Source organism: Dendropsophus ebraccatus, chromosome 9, assembly GCF_027789765.1.
Source record: "Dendropsophus ebraccatus isolate aDenEbr1 chromosome 9, aDenEbr1.pat, whole genome shotgun sequence".
Taxonomy (NCBI): domain Eukaryota; kingdom Metazoa; phylum Chordata; class Amphibia; order Anura; family Hylidae; genus Dendropsophus; species Dendropsophus ebraccatus.
The window spans coordinates 69,340,512-69,360,544 of record NC_091462.1 but is presented as its reverse complement, the minus strand read 5'-3'; the positions used below and the strand labels follow the sequence as shown (position 1 = coordinate 69,360,544).

General features: G+C 45.7%; 1 protein-coding gene across 2 annotated transcripts in view; it reads right to left on the bottom strand.

The window, feature by feature from the left end:
• CALCRL (calcitonin receptor like receptor) overlaps positions 1–19,730 on the bottom strand; it is a 74,522-nt gene extending 54,792 nt beyond the window's left edge. Inside the window, exon 1 of one of the 2 annotated variants that reach the window (XM_069983582.1) lies at positions 19,574–19,730. The gene's annotated coding sequence lies outside the window, so the exon portion shown is untranslated. The remainder of the gene's footprint in view (positions 1–19,573) is intronic. The other variant, XM_069983581.1, reaches the window with a different exon arrangement.
• Positions 19,731–20,033: the final 303 nt, after the last annotated feature.

The window sequence follows — 20,033 nt, the reverse complement described above, 5'->3', positions numbered from 1 at the left end:
GTTCAAGAAAGCAACCTAAAGAGGGCACATCTTTGACGTGGGCGCAGGTCTATTGAAAAACTCAGCCCTAAACTCCTCTATCCACTTAAAGACCTTTACGAACGATCCATTATGGAAGGTAGAGACTCCGATTTCCACTTCCTATCACTGTTTAATCTGCCAGGAGTAGGAACTTAATAAGCCCTTTTCCAACCTTGGTGATGGGCCTGGTTGCATTAACAACAAAAGGGAGTCTGGGTCATTAGTTAGTGTCGCCCCCATGATTTCCTGTATTATACAGATCACCTCTTTCCAACATCCCTGTAAGCAATCACACCCCCACTAGACATGGGACATATAGTACCTCTGGACACTCCACATCTCCAGCAGGCTCTGTAAACTAAAGATAGTAAAACATAAAAAGGTACACAAATTGGGTATCACTGTAATCTTCCTGACCTGAGGAATACTTATAGCATATCAGTCTTATCGCTCATTGTACAGTGTATCTCCCCCCCACACACACACACACACATTTGAGAAATCACTGGGATTCCTCCACAAATAATTCTTTTTATAAACTATTTTTTTTTTTTTCAAATAAAGAAAAGCCTTAATATGGTTCTTTACATAAAAAACGATTTATGACTCCTAGAATTTGAGAAGGAACAAAAACTAAAAAAATTTTTGGGGTTCTGGAGAGGTTAATGACAAAGGTAAAATTCCTATTATTTAAGCCCTGTATTTGTAAATTATTTGTTTCTCTGGTGCATAATAGGTTTAGCATTAGAACTAGATATAAATGATACGTTTGCTCTGCTTCTGTATTGCCAAAACACAGCTGAATGTTTCTTGTTATTGGACAAACAGATACAGAAATAGGAAAAGGTCAGCCAAATTTTTATTTTTAGTTAGGGAAGGAGTGCAACATACTGTAGTTAGAAAGTGGTAAGAGATGAAGAGACATGAGAGGACCAAAAGATGTATCAAATGAAGCATATCCAGAAACACATGGGCCCAGAGTTATCAATCAGCTTGAAACCAAAACTGTCTGGTTTTGCTCACAGCAAACAATCACAGCTCAGCTTTCACATCTTAAAGTGCTCTGGTAATATCTGTGCTTTTTATCGGTAGCTTGCTTGCTTATATACAACTTTTTGACTTGTCTAGAAGTGATATGATCAAAAGTTTGCAATTTGGCACTTTGGCAGGTGTTTATGCCACTTACCATGCGAGATTAGGAATGCAATAATTTAATAGTTTAGGCGATTCCACACACTGTAATGGCAAACATGTTTATCTTTTTAGTTATAAAATGGGAAAAGAGGGGGGATTTAAACTTACATTATATATTAATGAAAAAAAATGTAACTTTACTTTGTAGTCCACGGTACATGATGGGGCGGGAAGGGGTTAAAGGACTTGCCCGTTACATGCCGACTTTTTGGGCTCCAATCGGACAGCAGGGAGACCAACTGTTTGGGCACCAATTGGACCCCACAGGGAGATAAGCAGAACTCATCTGGCTATCAGGGAAAAGGATCAACACCCCCGCAAACACACTGCAGGGGTCCTGATCGTTAAATGACAGTGTCAGGACAGGTCAGGGCACACAAAGGGCATGCACACAGACAGGTGAAGCCCTGACATTGTCCAACACCCAGTGTCCCTGCCTACTTGTCTCAAGACTGCCCTGAATAATGGCGTTAAACTTGGAGACGTTCCCTGCGCTAAAAATAAGGTAGGACGGAGGACAAAACAAAAGACAGGACAAAGATGAAAAACACAATGGTGGATCACATAGTCAAAAAGTAGTCAGAAAAAAGCTAAGGTAAAGTAAGACAGGAGTACAGGTCTAGCAGGAATAAGGAGCGAGATATAGGCACAGCAAGTGAAATCCTATAGCATAGGATATATAGCATATTTCAGGCATAGGAAATAGCAGTTTTAAGGATATAAGGTCCCAGTCACATAGGTGATTGGAGCCGAGAAACAAGAACCCAGAGATGAGGAACAGGCTGTCAATAGCTATGCAAGGAATTGATAGCAAATATTAAACAACTTAATAAAACATAATACAAGACACAACGCGTTTCAAGACTGCTCTGGTTTTTCCTTAAGTGTTCTATTGACACTTGAGAAATAGACGGGACCAGTCTCGAAATGTGTTGTCTTGTATTATATGTTTTATTAAATTATTTTAATATCCGCTATTGATTCCTGGCTACCAGGACCTGCGCCCAGCATCCTGTTGTTGGAGTGGAGGAGTTTTTTTGTTATTCCCTGAGAGGATTAAAAGGGAGTGGCTGTGGTTATTTTATGTGCTTTTTGTGAGAGTTGTGCCTTATACTTGCACAACTCACTAAGGTGAGAGTTCCATATAAACTGTACCTTCACCTTATTCCTTTTTGTCTGGATTACGTTATGGAGCGCTGTGTCTCATTCTATTAATAACTATGCAAAGCAGGGTGTTAACTATATACTTGCTGGAAGAAGACTGTTGAGAGATTTATCTGACAGATTTTTAAAGCCAAAGCCAGGAATGGATTTGCGAAGAGGAGATATCTCAGTCTTCCCTTTATGACCTGTTTCCTATTTATAGTCTGTTCCTAGCTTTGGCTTCAAAAATCTCTGTCTAAACCAGTGCTTCTCAATTCCAGTCCTCAGGTCTCACCAACAGGTCATGTTTTGAGGATTTCCCATACAAAGAACACCTGTGATAATACCTGATGCACTGAGTATAATTATATCACAAGTGAAATACTAAGGAAATCCTCAAAACATGACCTGTTGGTGAGGCCAGAGGACTGAAATTGAGAAGCACTGGTCTTAAAAGGAGAAGTCCAGCGAACATTTTCATTGAAGTATTGTATTGCCCCCCCCCCCCCCCTCTCAAAAAAAAAGAAAAGTTATACGAATCACCAATATACACTTATTACCGGAAATGCACATAAAGTGCTTTTTTTCCCTGCACTTACTACTGCATCAAGGCTTCACTTCCCGGATAAAATGGTGATGTCAAGACCCGACTCCCAGAGCTGTGCGGGCTGTGGCTGCTGGAGAGAATGATGCAGAGGGATGCTCAGTGTCCGTCCAGTGCCCTTTGTCCCTAAGTGTCCCCCTGCCATCATCCTCTCCAGCAGCCACAGCCCGCACAGCTCAGGGAGTCAGGTCGTGACATCACCATTTTATCCAGGAAGTAAAGCCTTGATGCAGTAGTAAGTGCAGGGAAAAAAGCACTTTATGTGCATTTCCCGTAATAAGTGTATATTGGTGGTTGGTATAACTTTTGGACGGCAATACAATACTTTAATAAAAATTTTCGCTGGACTTCTCCTTTAACCCTTTGAGGACCAAGCCCAAAATGACCCAGTAGACCACATCAATTTTCATTTTTGCGTTTTTGTTTTTTCCTCCTCCCCTTCTAAGAGCTCTAGCACTTTCATTTTTCTATCTACAAGCCATGTAAGGGCTTGTTTTTTCAGGAACAGGTGTACTTTGTAATGGCGTCTTTCATTCTACCATAACATATATGAAGGAACCCCCAAAATATCATTTATGAAAATATAAACTGGTGAAATCGTAAAAAAAAAAAACTGCAATATGGTTACTTGGGGGGTTCCTGTGTCTACGTAATGCACTATACGGTAAAAGCGACATGAAACCATTATTCTATAGGTCAGCTCGAACAACTTTTTTTTTTTTGCAATTAATTATTAATAAAGTGGCCCTATTGTGACTCTTATAACGGTTTTAGTTTTTCCCCTATGAGGCTGTATGGGGTGTCATTTTTTCCACCATGATCTCTACTATTAATTAATACCATATTTGTGTAGCTCGGCAATCCTGGCGCTTTTTCCCCCTCTTTTCGTTTACTCCGTTCACTGGTCGCGATGACGATTGTTATACTTTAATAGACTGGACAATTATGCACGCTACGATATATAATATGTTTATATATTTTTATATGTTTTATTTATATAATGGGAAAAGGGGGTGATTTTAACTTTTATTGGGGGAGGGGCTTTGGGGTATTTTTTTTTTTTAAATTTACTTTTTTTTAACACATTTTAACCCCTTAATGACCGGGGCAATTTTGATTTTTGCGTTTTCGTTTTTTCCTCCTTGTGCATAAAAGGCCATAGCACTTGCAGTTTTTCACCTAAAAACCCACATGAGCCCTTATTTTTTGCGCCACTAATTGTACTTTGCAATGACAGGCTGAATTTTTGCATAAAGTACACTGCGAAACCAGAAAAAAATTCAATGTGTTTTTAGTGGATATGTGTTTTTACGCCGTTCGCCCTGGGGTAAAACTGACTTGTTATATATGTTCCACAAGCCGTTGAAAAGATATATAACATGTATAACTTTTCTAGTATCTGATGGCCTGTAAAAAATTAAAACCATTGTTTACAAATATACGTTCCTTAAAATCGCTCCATTCCCAGGCTTATAGCACTTTTATCCTTTGGTCTATGGGGCTGTGTCAGGTGTCATTTTTATGCGCCATGACATGCTGTTTCTATCGGTACCTTGATTGCGCATTTACCACTTTTTGATCGCTTTTTATTAACATTTTTCTGGATTTGATGCAACCAAAAATGCGCAATTTTGCAATTTGGGATTTTTTTGCGCTTACGCAGTTTACCGTACGAGATCAGTAATGTGATTAATTTATAGTTCGGGCGATTACGCACGCGGCGATACCAAACATGTTTGTTTATTTATTTATTTATTTACTTTTATTAATAACCTGGGAAAAGGGGGGTGATTCTGACTTTTATTAGGGGAGGGGGCTTTTTACTATTAACAACACTTTTTTTTTATTTTTACACTTATACTAGAAGCCCCCCTGGGGGACTTCTAGTATAAGTGCACTGATCTCTCATAGAGATCTCTGCAGCATAGATATGCTGCAGAGATCCATGAGATAGGCACTCGTTTACTTTTAGCTGCTGCAGCCGGAAGTAAACGAGTGCCGAGTCGGAGACGGCGCCATCTTGCAGCGGTCCCCGGCCGGCTTCAGAAACGGAGATCGCTCCTCCGGGATAGCATCCCGGAGGAGCGATCTCCCCACTAGACACCAGGGATGACGCTGCAAACGGTAATCTGATGCAGCTGTCAACTTTGACAGCTGCATTCGATTACTGTATTAGCGGGCACGGCGATTGGACCGTGCCCGCTAATACCTGCGGTCCTGGGCTACAAGCGGCACCCGGGACCGCCGCGGTTTAGAGCGCGGCCCCGCTCTGGACGTCCTTACCGACCGCAGGGCGTAAATATACGCCTGCGGTCGTTAAGGGGTTAAGTCCCCCTGGGGGACTTTTACATGCAATCAATAGATTGCGTGCGCTGATCATTGCTATGCCATAGGCATAGCATTGATCAGTGTTATAGGCGCTCTGCTGATTAAGCCTGCCTGTGCCAGACTCAAGCAACAGAGCGCCAATTGGACCGCACGGAGGAAAGTAGGAGATCTCCGGCGGTCCCTTAAAACAATCAGGACCCCCAAAGTCACACTGCGGGGGTCCAGAGCGGTAAGTGAGAGGGGCTGCCCCTGTCACTTACACTTAAGCATTTAAGGAGTTAATGGCAAACTGCAGAGTGATCGCTGCAGCCTGTCATTAACTGTGAGGGCCCGGTTGCTCACTGCAGCTGGCCTCCACCTCCTATGAAGCATGCTCCGCTCTGGAGTGCGCTTCATAGTAGCACAAACACCTAGGACAGTGGCGTAGCTACCATAGAGGCAGGGAAGGCGGTTGCTATGGGGCCCGTGGAGGGAGGGGGCCCAGGGAAGATAAGAGCCTCCTGTGTCCTTTTGCTTAACCCCTTATGTACTGCAGTGTGTAAGTGACCCAGTGTTCTCTTACATGCTGCAACACAAAAAAGGGTTAACAATTAGCTCTCTGCCTGACTACTCTGATAACCTCTGACCTTTGTTCTCTGAGCTCCTGCAGAGGTCAGGGGTTATCAGTGCAGGAGTAGTGAAGGAGAGAGAGTTAATTGTCTTCTGTATTAACCCTTTGTTTGTGTTGCAGCATGTAAGAGAACACTGGGTCACTTACACACTGCAGTAAATAAAGGGTTAAGCAAAAGGTAGTCTGCTCCTGCACCTATGTATATAACCATGAGGCTCCTAATAGGCTGTTTGGACATACAGTGGATGGACAGAACAAGCAGACAAGCAGACATTGGCTTTATCCTCTGACAGTCACTGTTGTGGCTGCTCGCAGGAGCTGGCCACAAGAGATTTTTTTTTTTTTTTTTTTTTGCCACATCACCGAATATATATACATATATATATATATATATATATATATATATATATATATATATATTTTAGTGTGTAGGGGGGCCCCATAATGTCTTTTGCTATGGGGCCCCATGAATCCTAGCTACGCCCCTGGGGAGAGGGAGACATCTATAAGGAAGGGGGGGAGAGGAGGGCATCTATAAGGAAGGGGGGATAGGAGGGCATCTATAAGGAAGGGGGGAGAGGGAGACATCTATAAGGAAGGGGGGAGAGGGGGACATCTATAAGGAAGGGGGGAGAGGGGGACATCTATAAGGAAGGGGGGAGAGGGGGACATCTATAAGGAAGGGGGGGAGAGGAGGGCATCTATAAGGAAGGGGGGATAGGAGGGCATCTATAAGGAAGGGGGGAGAGGGGGACATCTATAAGGAAGGGGGGGGAGAGGAGGGCATCTATAAGGAAGGGGGGGATAGGAGGGCATCTATAAGGAAGGGGGGGGAGAGGGGGACATCTATAAGGAAGGGGGGGGAGAGGAGGGCATCTATAAGGAAGGGGGGGAGAGGGGGACATCTATAAGGAAGGGGGGGAGAGGGAGACATCTATAAGGAAGGGGGGGGGGAGAGGGGGACATCTATAAGGAAGGGGGGAGAGGGGGACATCTATAAGGAAGGGGGGAGAGGGGGACATCTATAAGGAAGGGGGGGAGAGGAGGGCATCTATAAGGAAGGGGGGAGAGGAGGGCATCTATAAGGGAGGGGGGAGAGAGGGCCATCTATAAGGAAGGGGGGGGGAGAGGGGGACATCTATAAGGAAGGGGGGGGGAGAGGGACATCTATAGGGGGGGCAACATAGGGGGAGAGGGGGCCATCTATAAGGGGACAACATAGGGGAGAGGAGCACAACATAGGGGAGAGGGATATTATAAAGGGACAACATTGGGGGAGAGGGGAACATCTATAAAGGGACAATATAGGGGGAGAGGGGGCCATCTATAAGAGGACAACATAGGAGGGGCCATCTATAGGGGGGGCAACATAGGGGACCATCTATTAGGGGACAACATGGGGGGCATCTATAAGGGGGACAGCATGGGGGGCTTCTATAAGGGGGGCAACATAAGGGGGCTATTTATAAGGAGGGGCGACAGAGAGGAGGGCCATATAATAAAATGGGATCACATAGAGTCAGCCTTCCCACTAAATGAGGGTGTAAAGGGGCCAATGCAGATGTGCAGTATAGAGAGATGAGGATGGTGCCAGTGTGAGGAGACTAATATGTTTTTCTGGCAGATTCTGTGGATTTGTGGCTCGGAGAAGGAGATGGAGAAGAAAATGAAAAGGGAAGAACTCCGATCAGAGAAGACGTCCCCTGTAAGTCACCTGTTATAACTGTACTGTAATTTATATGGTGTACAGGACCTGTGTAGAGCTGAGTGTGTTGATGGCGTAGTGGTCGATCGAGAGGGGGTGGGCGGGGGGGGGGGGCCCCAATCAAAAGTTTGCTATGGGGCCCAGCCATTTCTAGTTACGCCCCTGACCCAGGATGTACAGTTACACCAAAGCAAAGACAAACCCTGTTCACACTAGTCAAATACAGACATGAGAATTACAGATTAGCGCCACTGGCCTTTCATCACTCCTCCACTCCCTGCCGCTCCACCCCAGGTGCCATTGAAAAGCTGGATCCAATCCTGGGAAACTGGGAAAAAATTCCCAGGATTGGATCCAGCCTTTCCCCAGAACCCAGGGAACCGATGATCAAACGAAGTGCTTTGCTTCAATGAGCAATTCACTCATCTCTAATGAGAATGACTAGCGAGCACATAACTTTTGCCGCAGCGGCCAGTGCTTGACACCAAGATTTTATTTTTTTTGCTCTGGACAGTTCCTCTCACAGCAGAGGCAGAGAACACTGTGTCAGAATACATGTTAGAAGACAATACATAACTTGCAGGAAATATTGAAGCTGATACGAACTTGAACATGTGTGATTTTTAAACAGAAGTAAATTACAAACTGATATAACTTTCTGACATCAGTTGATTAGAAAAAAAAATAAATAAAAAAAATTAGCTGGAGTACCCCTTTATTAGGGATTAGGATGTACAAAGACCAGCAGAACCCAGGAACTTTTAAGGCCCTATTCCACGGAACGATCCTCGGCCGCTACGGCCGATAATCGTCCCGTGGAATAGAAGGCAACGATCAGCCGACATTGTTCAAGATCTCGGCTGATCGTTGCAGTCATTTGATTTTCAACCTGTTGAAAAGCAAACGACCCATATAGCAGCGATTTGCTGCTGTCGCTACGTGGAATAGGAGCGTCGGCAGCAGACGCTGCTATATGCTATGGGCTTCCCGGACGATCTAGCGATCACCCGGGCAGCCCCCCGCTCACTGCCGACGCGTGGAATAGCAGCGGCAGTGAGTGGGGAACGAGGAGCTGACAGAGCTTATTTGCTCCTCCAGTTGGCCCGTGGAATAGGGCTGCACAACCCTGTAAAGTAAGGGTCCATTTACACAGAAAGATTATCTGACAGATTATCTGCCAAAGATTTGAAGCCAAAGCTAGGAATGGATTTGAAAAGAGGGAAAATCTCAGGCTTTCCTTTATGACCTGTTCTCTGTTTATAGTCTGTTTCTGGCTTTGGCTTCAAATTTTTAGCAGATAATCTGTCTTTGTTAATAGACCCTAAGTAGAAACAATTTCTTGGAATAGGAGATAGATTTAAACATAACAAAAAAGAAAAGTTGATACTGTATAAAAAAGGAAGATTATGTACTTGAACTGTACATAATATTGTAAATGAGCTCTTCTCAATACATAATACAAATGATGAAATTCTTTGGCTTCCACTGCTAAGAAGCTTATCACTGAAATTTTTACTACACCAACAGCAATTAAAGCAGGACTCGAAACCTGAAAACCTATGCAACTCCAATATCCCAGTCCCCATAGCATATTTAAAAGGAGTTTAATATACTCCATTACTCCATAACTACTAGTTTCTAAAGGTGTATTTTTGGCAATGTATGCAAATTAGGTATTTGCTTAACCCGTTAAGGACCGGGGGGGGGGGGGGCGCTATGAAGCGAGCTCTGGAGCTGAGCTCGCTTTGTAGCAGGTGGGGATCGGCAGGGAATTAATAGCTGGGCCCCCACCGTTAATGACGGGCCACCGCAATCGCGCGGCCTTCTGCTATAAACCCCTTAAATGCTGCGACCGCGGAACGCCCGGTGTAAGAAAAGATTATCCCAGTCGGTACTGCAGTACTGGCCGCATGATCTTACAGCTGCTGAATTCGGACTTGGGCGCATCCGTGCGTGCCCACATCCGAATTCGCCGCTGCACACAATGGAGCGTGCGTGTGAACTGACAAGGTTTTCACTGAATAGGGATCCCGGCCGGAGTGTATACTATGTGTGTACATTCCTTCAGGGATCCCTTAGAACAGTGATGGCTAACCTTGACACTCCAGCTGTTGCAAAACTACAATTCCCATCATGCCTGAACAACCAAAGATATGGCTTTGATGGGAGTTGATATGGCTTTGATGGGAGTTGTAGTTTTGCAACAGCTGGAGTGTCAAGGTTAGCCACCACTGCCTTAGAAGGTACCACGGAACTTATGTAGTGGGAACATGGCCTCAAGCTAAAGGTAGTCTGCTCCTGCACCTATGTATTTAACCATAAGGGCTCCTAATGGGCCCCTATAGGTAAAAGCAGTGGACTGTCATAGCAAGCAGACATTGGCTCTCTGCTCTGCCAGTCACTGTCAGTCACTTGTGGCTGCAGCCACGATTCTGCCTCTGGCCACATTAGAGCATCAGGACAGGAAGGTACGGACCCAACAAGACAGTGGGCCTTGAGTCTGAACCCACCCACTGTCCCTACCTACTTGCCTCAGTCGGCCCTAGGCGGCCGTGGACAACCACAAAGGCATTCCCAATGCTGTATAAGTGGAACACTCGACAGGACAGACAAACAAACACAATAAAGGATAGTGAACAAGCCAAGTAAGAACCAACTCGGTACAAAATCAGCAATCGGATAGTCAAATTGTCAAGCAGTAGGTCAGATAGCAAGTCGAGCAAAACAGAAGGATTAGGAACGTGGATCGCAGGAGTAGACAGGGAAGCTGGGACCAGGGAGTTAACCTAATAGACAGCGATCAGTAAATGACCGCTGGCTCTTTAAATACTAGACCAGGAGCCCAGACCAGAATGTGATTGGTCCGGACTCCTGAGTCTCCATTACATGCAGCTGTAGCACTGCAGAGCGAGTGGCAGCGGTGTCTGCCACTCACTCTGAGCGGCTGAGTGAGCGGAGCCCACGGCGTTCCTGGTTACTAGGGACGCTGTCAAGTATCCGTGACGTCACTCGGGAGGATGTCGGGAGGCATCAGGTAAGTTCCAGACAAAATATATATATATATATATATATATATATATATATATATATATATATATATATATACAGTATCTATGCAGTGCTTTGTGTTGTGCGTAGGGGAAGGGGGCCCCGTGAATCCTAGCTATGCCCCTGCAGAAGGGAACTGCATTCCATATACTCCTTATCTGATCTCCATAAACATCCAAAATGTTCAAATTTGCTATCACTATTGGTTCCCTAATACTTAAAGAGAACCTATCACCTAAAAATCACTTTCCTTATTATACTCCTCTTGTCCCACCACCTGCCCTAGTGACCCTATTCCCTTACACCTTGTCCAGTCTCTCTCTCCTGCTCTCACTACCTAGCTAAAATCTTCAACCTCTCCCTTTCCTCTGGCATCTTCCCCTCGACCTTCAAACACGTCATCACTTCATTACTGAAAAAATCCTCCCTAGACCCATTCTGTACAGCCAACTGTCGACCTGTCTCCAATCTGACTTTTAAATGTAAACTCTTAGGGCCCTATTACACGGGACAATTATCGTGCAAAAAATCGTTATATCATTTGAATTTAAACGATAATCGTTCTGTGTAATTGCAGACAACAATCGAAAAATTGTTCATATGTTGTTGATTTAGATTTGAACCTAAAATTATCGCTAATCATTTGCTTATCGTTTGCTGTGATTCCACATTCGTTCGCTCAAGTTTTGCATTTTTTCACAAATCGTTCAGTGTAATAGCACTTTGTCCATTGTTTTGCTGGGATCAGAAGCAATAAACGATCTTAGAAACGATCATAGTAACGATGGTAACTAACGACTATTGCTCTGTGCAATATGGTGAACAATTTCAGGTTAACAATAAACAATATCATTTGCGATCGTTTATCGTTAGTCGTTAAAAATCGCTTTGTGTAATAGGACCCTTAGAACGCCTGGTCTATTCCCGCCTAACCTACTACCTCTAAGATAACTCTCTTCTTGACCCCCCTCAGTCTGGTTTTTGTCCTTACCACTCTACAGAAACTGCCCTTACTAAAGTCTCTAATGATTTCCTTACCGCCAAATCTAAAGGTTACCATTCTCTGTTCATTCTTCTAGATTTATCTGCAGCTTTTGACACTGTAGACCACCAGCTCCTCCTCTCTATCGACCTCAAGGACTCTGCTCTCTCTTGGTTTTCCTCCTATCTCTCTGACCGAGAGATTTTCAGGCTCCACGTCACAGTTCCTCAGGGATCAGTCCTGTGCCCTCTCCTTTTCTCACTTTACACTTTACCCATCGGACAAATCACCAGCAAGTTTGGTTTTCGGTACCATCTCTATGCCGATGATACCCAGCTCTATACCTCCTCCCGTGATATCTACTACAGAACACCAGTAACTGTCTGTCATCTCTAACGTCATGTCCTCCCAATTCCAAAAACTCAATCTTGCTAACACTGAATCCCTTTCACGTTCCTGTCACCTGCATCTTGAAAACATCTCTAAAAGCCGTCCCTTCCTTACTGTCGAATCTGCTAAAACTCTCATTGTTGCTCTGATTCATTCTTGTCTAGACTACTGAAATTCCCTATTAATCGTCCTTCCTTCCTCTAAACTCTCCCCTCTCCAGTCCGTTTTCAATGCAGCGACCAGGCTCATTTCCCTGTCCAGCCGTTATACAGATGCCTCCCCCCCCCCCCCCATGCCAGTCACTACATTGGCTCCCTATTAAACACAGGACATAATATAAACTCCTCCTGTTCACCCATAAAGCGCTCCACAGTGCTGTACCTCCCATATCTCCTCCCTCATCTCTGTCTACCGCCCTACCCGTGCCTTATGCTCTTCTAAGACTTACGACTAACATCCACCTTGATTCGCACCTCTTACTCCCGCCTCCATGACTTCACCAGGGCTGCACCAATCCTATGGAATACATTACTCAAGACTGTCAGACTCACCTCCAATACCCAAAGCTTCAAACGTGCCCTTAAAACACATCTGTTCAAGCAGGCTTACCAGGTTCCCTAAATTGATCCCCCCCAATACATATGCCAGGTATTTAAGCACTTAGACCTGTAGCAGACAGGCATTGGTTGGTGATTGGTTTACCCACCTTTAACTGCACTGCCTTATTTATAAATGCCTTATTTATAAAGATGGCCGGACCATGCTAAAAAGGAAGGACTTTGCCCCTCTGCCATTTTGTCTCAAACCCCCTCCTAATAGTCTGTAAGCTCATGCATGCGAGCAGAGCCCTCACTCCTCATGCATATCTCTATATGTATATCTCTGTAATGTCTGATTTATGTATGTACCCCCAGAATTGTAAAATGCAGTGGAATCTGTTGGCGCTATATAAATAAAAATTATTATTATTATTATTATTTATGCCTTGTATAATTGCAATTAAACTACAGGTCAATTAATTGTAGTTGAATGAGGCATCAAAATGAAATGGAAAATACTAGTGGTAGCATAGCTCCATAAAGGTAAAATGCCCCACCTCTCATGCCTGCCCTGGATACTGTCTGGGTACATAGCCTTAACATTGATGGCTGCATAGAAGCACACAAATATTGTGAAAATAAAAAGGCAGACCATTTGTTTCTGTGGTGCATTGGGCAGTGTTGCTCACAAGATAAGGATGCAACATTTGCTTTTATTTTCATGTTTGTTAGTCTAGTCAAAAATTCAACACATTTTATACATAAAATATTGTTGCAAAGTAAGCCAACCAATTGTTGGTAGAGAACGTTAGACAAGTTCAAAGATGAGGTGGGGCCCACCTCATTTAACTAGTGTTAAACACACCAGGCAGGTCCGACATACTGTTGTGAAAAAGATTTCCCAAGCTTTAACCCTTAGGCGACCCTGGACTTACCTGTACGTCCAGAGCCGCCCACAGGTGTTTAGAGCGGGGCCGTGCTCTGAACCGCCGAAGTCCCGGGTGCCGCATGTAGCCTGGGACTGCGGCTATTAGCGGGCACGGTCCGATCGCCGTGCCCGCTAATTAGATAATCGGATGCAGCTGTCAAAGATGACAGCTGCATCCGATTACCTGATGTAGCCGTTCCCTGGTCTCTAGTGGCGGAGATCGCCCCCACGATCCCCGTGTCTTGTCCCGGCTGTAATGGCACTGATCCCGGCTCGGCATTCGGTTGCTTCTGGCTGCAGCAGCCTGAAGCAATCGAGTGCCTATCTCATTGATCTATGCTGCATATCTATGCAGCATAGATCTCAATGAGAGATCAGTGTACTCATGCCCAGGGGGGCTTCTAGTATAAGTGTGAAAGTAAAAAAAAAAGTGTTATTATTAGTAAAAAATAAATCAACATGTTTGGATCGCCGCATGCGTAATTGCCCGATCTATTAATTAATCACATTCCTGATCTCGTATAGTAAACGGCGTAAGCACAAAAAAATCTCAAAGTGCAAAATTGTGCATTTTTTGGTCGCATAAAATCCAGAAAAATTATAATAAAAAGGGATCAAAAAGTTGCATATGCGCAATGAAGGTACCGATAGAAAGAACACATCATGGCACAAAAAATGACACCTCACACAGCCCCATAGACCAAAGGATAAAAGTGCTATAAGCCTGGGAATGGAGCGATTTTAAGGAACATATATTTATTAACAATGGTTTGAATTTTTTACAAGCCATCACAATATATAAGTTATACATGATACATATCGTTGTAATCGTAACGACTTGAGGAACATATAAAACATATCAGGTTTACCCCAGGGCGAATAGCGTAAAAAAAAATACCCTCCAAAAAAAAGAAATGCGTTTTTTTTTTTCAATTTCACCACACATTTATTTTTTTTCTGATTTCGCAGTGTACTTTATGAAAAAATTCAGCCTGTCATTGCAAAGTACAATTAGTGGCGCAAAAAATAAGGGCTCATGGGGGTTTCTAGGTGAAAAAATGCAAGTGCTATGGCCTTTTAAGCACAAGAAGGAAAAAAATGAAAACGCAAAAGTTTTAATTGGCTCTGTCCTCTAAGGGTTAAACATCTCAAGGAGCACTGTGCAAGCAATCATACTGAAATGGAAAGAGTATCAGACCACTGCTAATCTACCAGGACCCGGCTGTCCCTCTAAACTATTTCATCTCAAACAAGGAGAAGACTAATCAGAGATTCACCCAAGAGGCAGGGCCGTCTTACCCATTGGGCAAGGTAGGCGGCTGCCCGGGGGCCCTTGCGTCTGAGGGGGCCCCGAAAGTCTTTTTGATCCCGCCAGCGCCGAAATAACAGCAGCCGGGGCCTGTGAGAGATCACTATCAGAGGCCCCATGCTGCTGTTACTTCGGCGCTAGCGGGCCACGGGAGCGGGATCAGCCGGCATCACTTAGTGCCGTCGTACGTCCGGCCGCCTCTCTCCTGTCCACAAGTAGCTGTAGCGGCGTGAGGCTTCTCCCCCTGCCGCGCTCCTTTACCTCAGACTGCTGCACGGCTACGGGGGTGAGTATTGTAACCCCCGGAGGATTACTGTGTGTGTTTGGGGCGGGGGGATGGCGGTCTTCAGGGATAGTGTGTGGGGAATAGTGTTGGCGGACGGGGGGTGGCAGTGTGTGTGTGTGTGTAGGAGGAGGAGGATGGGGGTAGTAGTGTGTGTGGAGGAGGATGGGGGTAGTAGTGTGTGTAGGAGGAGGAGGATGGGGGTAGTAGTGTGTAGGAGGAGGAGGATAGGGGTAGTGTGTGTAGGAGGAGGAGGATGGGGGTAGTGTGTGTAGGAGGAGGAGGATGGGGTAGTGTGTGTATGAGGAGGAGGAGGAGGATGGGGGTAGGGTGTGTATGAGGAGGAGGAGGATGGGGGTAGTGTGTGTAGGAGGAGGAGGAGGATGGGGGTAGTGTGTGTAGGAGGAGGAGGAGGATGGGGGTAGTGTGTGTATGAGGAGGAGGAGGATGGGGGTAGTGTGTGTATGAGGAGGAGGAGGATGGGGGTAGTGTGTGTATGAGGAGGAGGAGGATGGGGGTAGTGTGTGTATGAGGAGGAGGAGGATGGGGGTAGTGTGTGTATGAGGAGGAGGAGGATGGGGGTAGTGTGTGTATGAGGAGGAGGAGGATGGGGGTAGTGTGTGTATGAGGAGGAGGAGGATGGGGGTAGTGTGTGTATGAGGAGGAGGAGGATGGGGGTAGTGTGTGTATGAGGAGGAGGAGGAGGGGGGTAGTGTGTGTATGAGGAGGAGGAGGATGGGGGTAGTGTGTGTATGAGGAGGAGGAGGATGGGGGTAGTGTGTGTATGAGGAGGAGGAGGATGGGGGTAGTGTGTGTATGAGGAGGATGGGGGTAGTGTGTGTATGAGGAGGATGGGGGTAGTGTGTGGAGGATGAGGAGGATGGGGGTAGTGTGTGGAGGAGGAGGAGGATGGGGGTAGTGTGTGTATGAGGAGGATGGGGGTAGTGTGTGTATGAGGAGGATGGGGGTAGTGTGTGTATGAGGAGGATGGGGGTAGTGTGTGTATGAGGAGGATGGGGGTAGTGTGTGTATGAGGAGGAGGAGGATGGGGGTAGTGTGTGTATGAGGAGGAGGAGGATGGGGGTAGTGTGTGTATGAGGAGGAGGAGGATGGGGGTAGTGTGTGTATGAGGAGGAGGAGGATGGGGGTAGTGTGTGTATGAGGAGGAGGAGGATGGGGGTAGTGTGAGCAGGAGGATGATGGGGGTAGTGTGTGTAGGAGGAGGATGGGGGTAGTGTGTGTAGGAGGAGGAGGAGGATGGGGGTAGTGTGTGTAGGAGGAGGAGGATGGGGGTAGTATGTGTGTAGGAGGAGGATGGGGTAGTGTGTGTGTAGGAGGAGGATGGGGGTAGTGTGTGTAGGAGGAGGATGGGGGTAGTGTGTGTAGGAGGAGGATGGGGGTAGTGTGTGTAGGAGGAGGATGGGGGAGTGTGTGTAGGAGGAGGATGATTGGGGGAGTGTGTGTAGGAGGAGGATGATTGGGGTAGTGTGTGTAGGAGGAGGATGATTGGGGTAGTGTGTGGAGGAGGAGGAGGATGGGGGTAGTGTGTGTAGGAGGAGGATGGGGGTAGTGTGTGTAGGAGGAGGATGATTGGGGTAGTGTGTGGAGGAGGAGGATGATTGGGGTAGTGTGTGGAGGAGGAGGAGGATGATTGGGGTAGTGTGTGGAGGAGGAGGAGGATGGGGTAGTGTGTGTGGGAGGATGGGGTAGTGTGTGTAGGAGGATGGGGGTAGTGTGTGTGTAGGAGGATCGGGGTAGTGTGTGGAGGAGGAGGAGGATGGGGGTAGTGTGTGAAGGAGGAGTAGGATGGGGGTAGTGTGTGTGTGTATGGGTCAGGTGGGGGTTGTGTGTGTGTGTAGGGGGAGGAGAATGGGGGTAGTGTGTGTAGGAGGAGGATGGGGGTATGGGAGGAGGATGGGGTAGTGTGTGTTTAGGGGGAGGAGGGGGGAAGATGGGGGTAGTGTGTTTTTAGGGGGGGCAGATGGGGGTAGTGTGTGTGTAGGGGGGGTCATATGGGTTAGTGTGTGTGTGTAGGGGGGGTCAGATGGGGGTAGGGTGTGTGTAGAGGGGGGCAGATGGGGGTAGTGTGTGTGTAGGGGGGGGCAGATGGGGGTAGTGTGTGTGTAGGGGGGGTCAGAAGTAATTGTACTGGCTAGGGGAGGGGTTGCAAAGATGGGGGGGTTTTGATGGCGGCGGCCGTGGGGGGCCCAATTCGCACCTCTGCCCAGGGGCCCATAATGCTGTTAAGACGGCCCTGCCAAGAGGCCCATGATCACTCTGGATGTCGGCAGAGATCTGCAGCTGAGGTGGCAGAGTCTGTCCATAGAACAACAATCAATCAGTCATACACTGCACAAATCTGGCCTTTATGGAAAGCCAGAAAGCCATTTCTCAAAGATACGCATAAAAAGTCTTGTTTAAAGTGACTGTACCACCAGGCCCAGGCTGAAGCACTGGAGCTGGGCCAACCCTCCCTTAGTGGGAGGAAACCCTAGCCCCTCTATGATAGGGTTCCATTGATTCTAATGGAGTCACGTCATGGAGGGGCTGGAGTTTCTTCCCACTAAGGGTGGGTCGGCCCACCTCCAGTGCTTCAGCCTGAGCCTGGTAGTACAGTCACTTTAAAGTTTGCCACAAGCCACCTGGGAGACACCAAACATGTGAAAGAAGGTGCTCTGCTCAGATGAAACCAAAATCAAACTTTTTGGCCACAATGCAAAATGATGTTTGGCGTAAAAGCAACACAGCTCATCGCCCTGAACACACCATCCCCACTCTCAGACATGGTGGTGGCAGCATCATGGTTGGGGCCTGCTTTTCTTCAGCAGGGACAGGGAAGATGGTTAAAATTTATGGGAAGATGGACGGAGCCAAATACAGGACCATTCTGGAAAGTCTGCAAAAGACCTGAGACTGGGCCGGAGATTTATCTTCCAACAAGACAATGATCCAAACCATAAAGCAAAATCTACAATGGAATGGTTCACAAATAAACGTATCCAGGTGTTAGAACGGCCAAGTCCAGACCTGAATCCAATTGAGAATCTGTGGAAAGAGCTGAAAACTGCTGTTCAGAAACACTCTCCAACCACCCCCACTGAGCTCCAGCTGTAATGCCAGGAAGAATGGGCAAGAATTTCAGTCTTTCGAAGTGCAAAACTGATAGAGAAATACCCCAAGTGACTTGCAGCTGAAATCGCAGCGAAAGGTGGCGCTACAAAGTATCAATATAAGGGGGTCAAATAATTTTGCACGCTCAATTTTTCAGTTTTTTATTTTTTTAAAAAGTTTAAAGGATCCAATAAATTTCATTCCATTTCACAATTGTGTCCCACTTGTTGATTCTTCACAAAAAAAATTTACTTTTATATCTTTATGTTTTGAAGCCTGAAATGTGACAAAAGGTTGAAATGTTTAAGGGGGTCAAATACTTTCCAGGGCAGTGTGTGTGTGTGTGTGTGTATATATATATATATATATATATATATATATATATATATATATATATATATATATATGTATAGAGAGAGAGAGAGAGAGAGAGAGTGAGTGAGTAAGTGAGTGAGAATCCTCTTTTAAAAAAAGGAGAAAAAAGCTGCTAAAAAGTTTACATGTTTGGTATACCCGAATGCAGAATTTTATGGACTAATAAAATATAACATCATTGACTCTGCAGGGTTAACAGGAAAAACGTAGAATAAAACACATACAAAAAGTCATATCTACAGCAAAATGATATTGTAAAACTATAGACCACATAGCTCCAAAGAAAAATAAATCAGATATAGTGGTGAGAACATGACGATGCACAGGTTTTTTATTTAACAGTAGTAAAACAAAAAGTGTGTATGTATAGTAAAAAAAATTATATATATATATATATAACATGCCAGTTTTACCATACAGCTCAATTCCGCCCCACAAATTATTCTCTGGTTTTGTAATACATTATATGGTAAAATGAAGGAGGCAAATAAAAAGTTCAACTTGGCCCACAAAAAAAATCCCTCAGAAGCAAAACCTCTAAATTCACAAGGCTGGGAACAGGTTAAAGTACAAAAATCTGGCAGCAAGGAAGAAGAGTATACAGTATGTGTCCTGTAACAGCCATACCCCACATCCCTGGGGTTACTGTAGGTACAGTCACAGATGTGATGATGATGATGGAGGATGACACTTGTACTTGTTGTCCCGATGAAACAAAGGTTTACACATATACTGTATGTAGTTAGGGGACATGTCATATCTTACAGCACACATGACAGTTCCCACATCGTGGAAGCACCAGCATTATAAGAATGGTGAGAATCGTCATACAGTAAGTTCTGTATCATCACTGTCACTCCGCCACACACTGAAGAGTCGCCTAGGAAGTCGCGACATAACGGTCCATCAAGCAAGAGAAACAGTGATGAGTGGGTGATCATCAGGTGTCAGGAGGTGACTGCAGCCACCCACACAGGAGACACACAGGCAGGTAGGTACTCACAGCCGCAGTGCCGCACGATCACCAGGAACAAGGAGCCAGGCACAGGGGAAAGCAGCCGTCCTAGGAAGAAGCCCCAATGTATAAAGCGCTATTGCCCTAAGTGAATGTCTCTGATCATCAACAGGAAACATAAGAGCTTCCTGTGACATCATCGGACTCCGCCTGCATTAGGTTCTCTTACTAAAGAAAGTCGTGTCTGCCCTGAGCGGTGACCTGCCCGGGATACAGCCCCTCCGCACTGCGGGGACAGGCTGGACCTGGTCACTTCCTATGCCCAGAAGGCAGGATATGGCTGCTGAGATCAGGAAACCTGGCTCCCGCTGAACACCCCCAGATAACATTGTGTCTTACATCAGTCTGCCCAGAGCAGAAGCCATGAGAACTCCACCATTCTAGTAGTAGTGACAGATGCCTCCTGTGGCTCTGTCTGCAATGCCATTTCCAAGGAGTTTTGTTTACA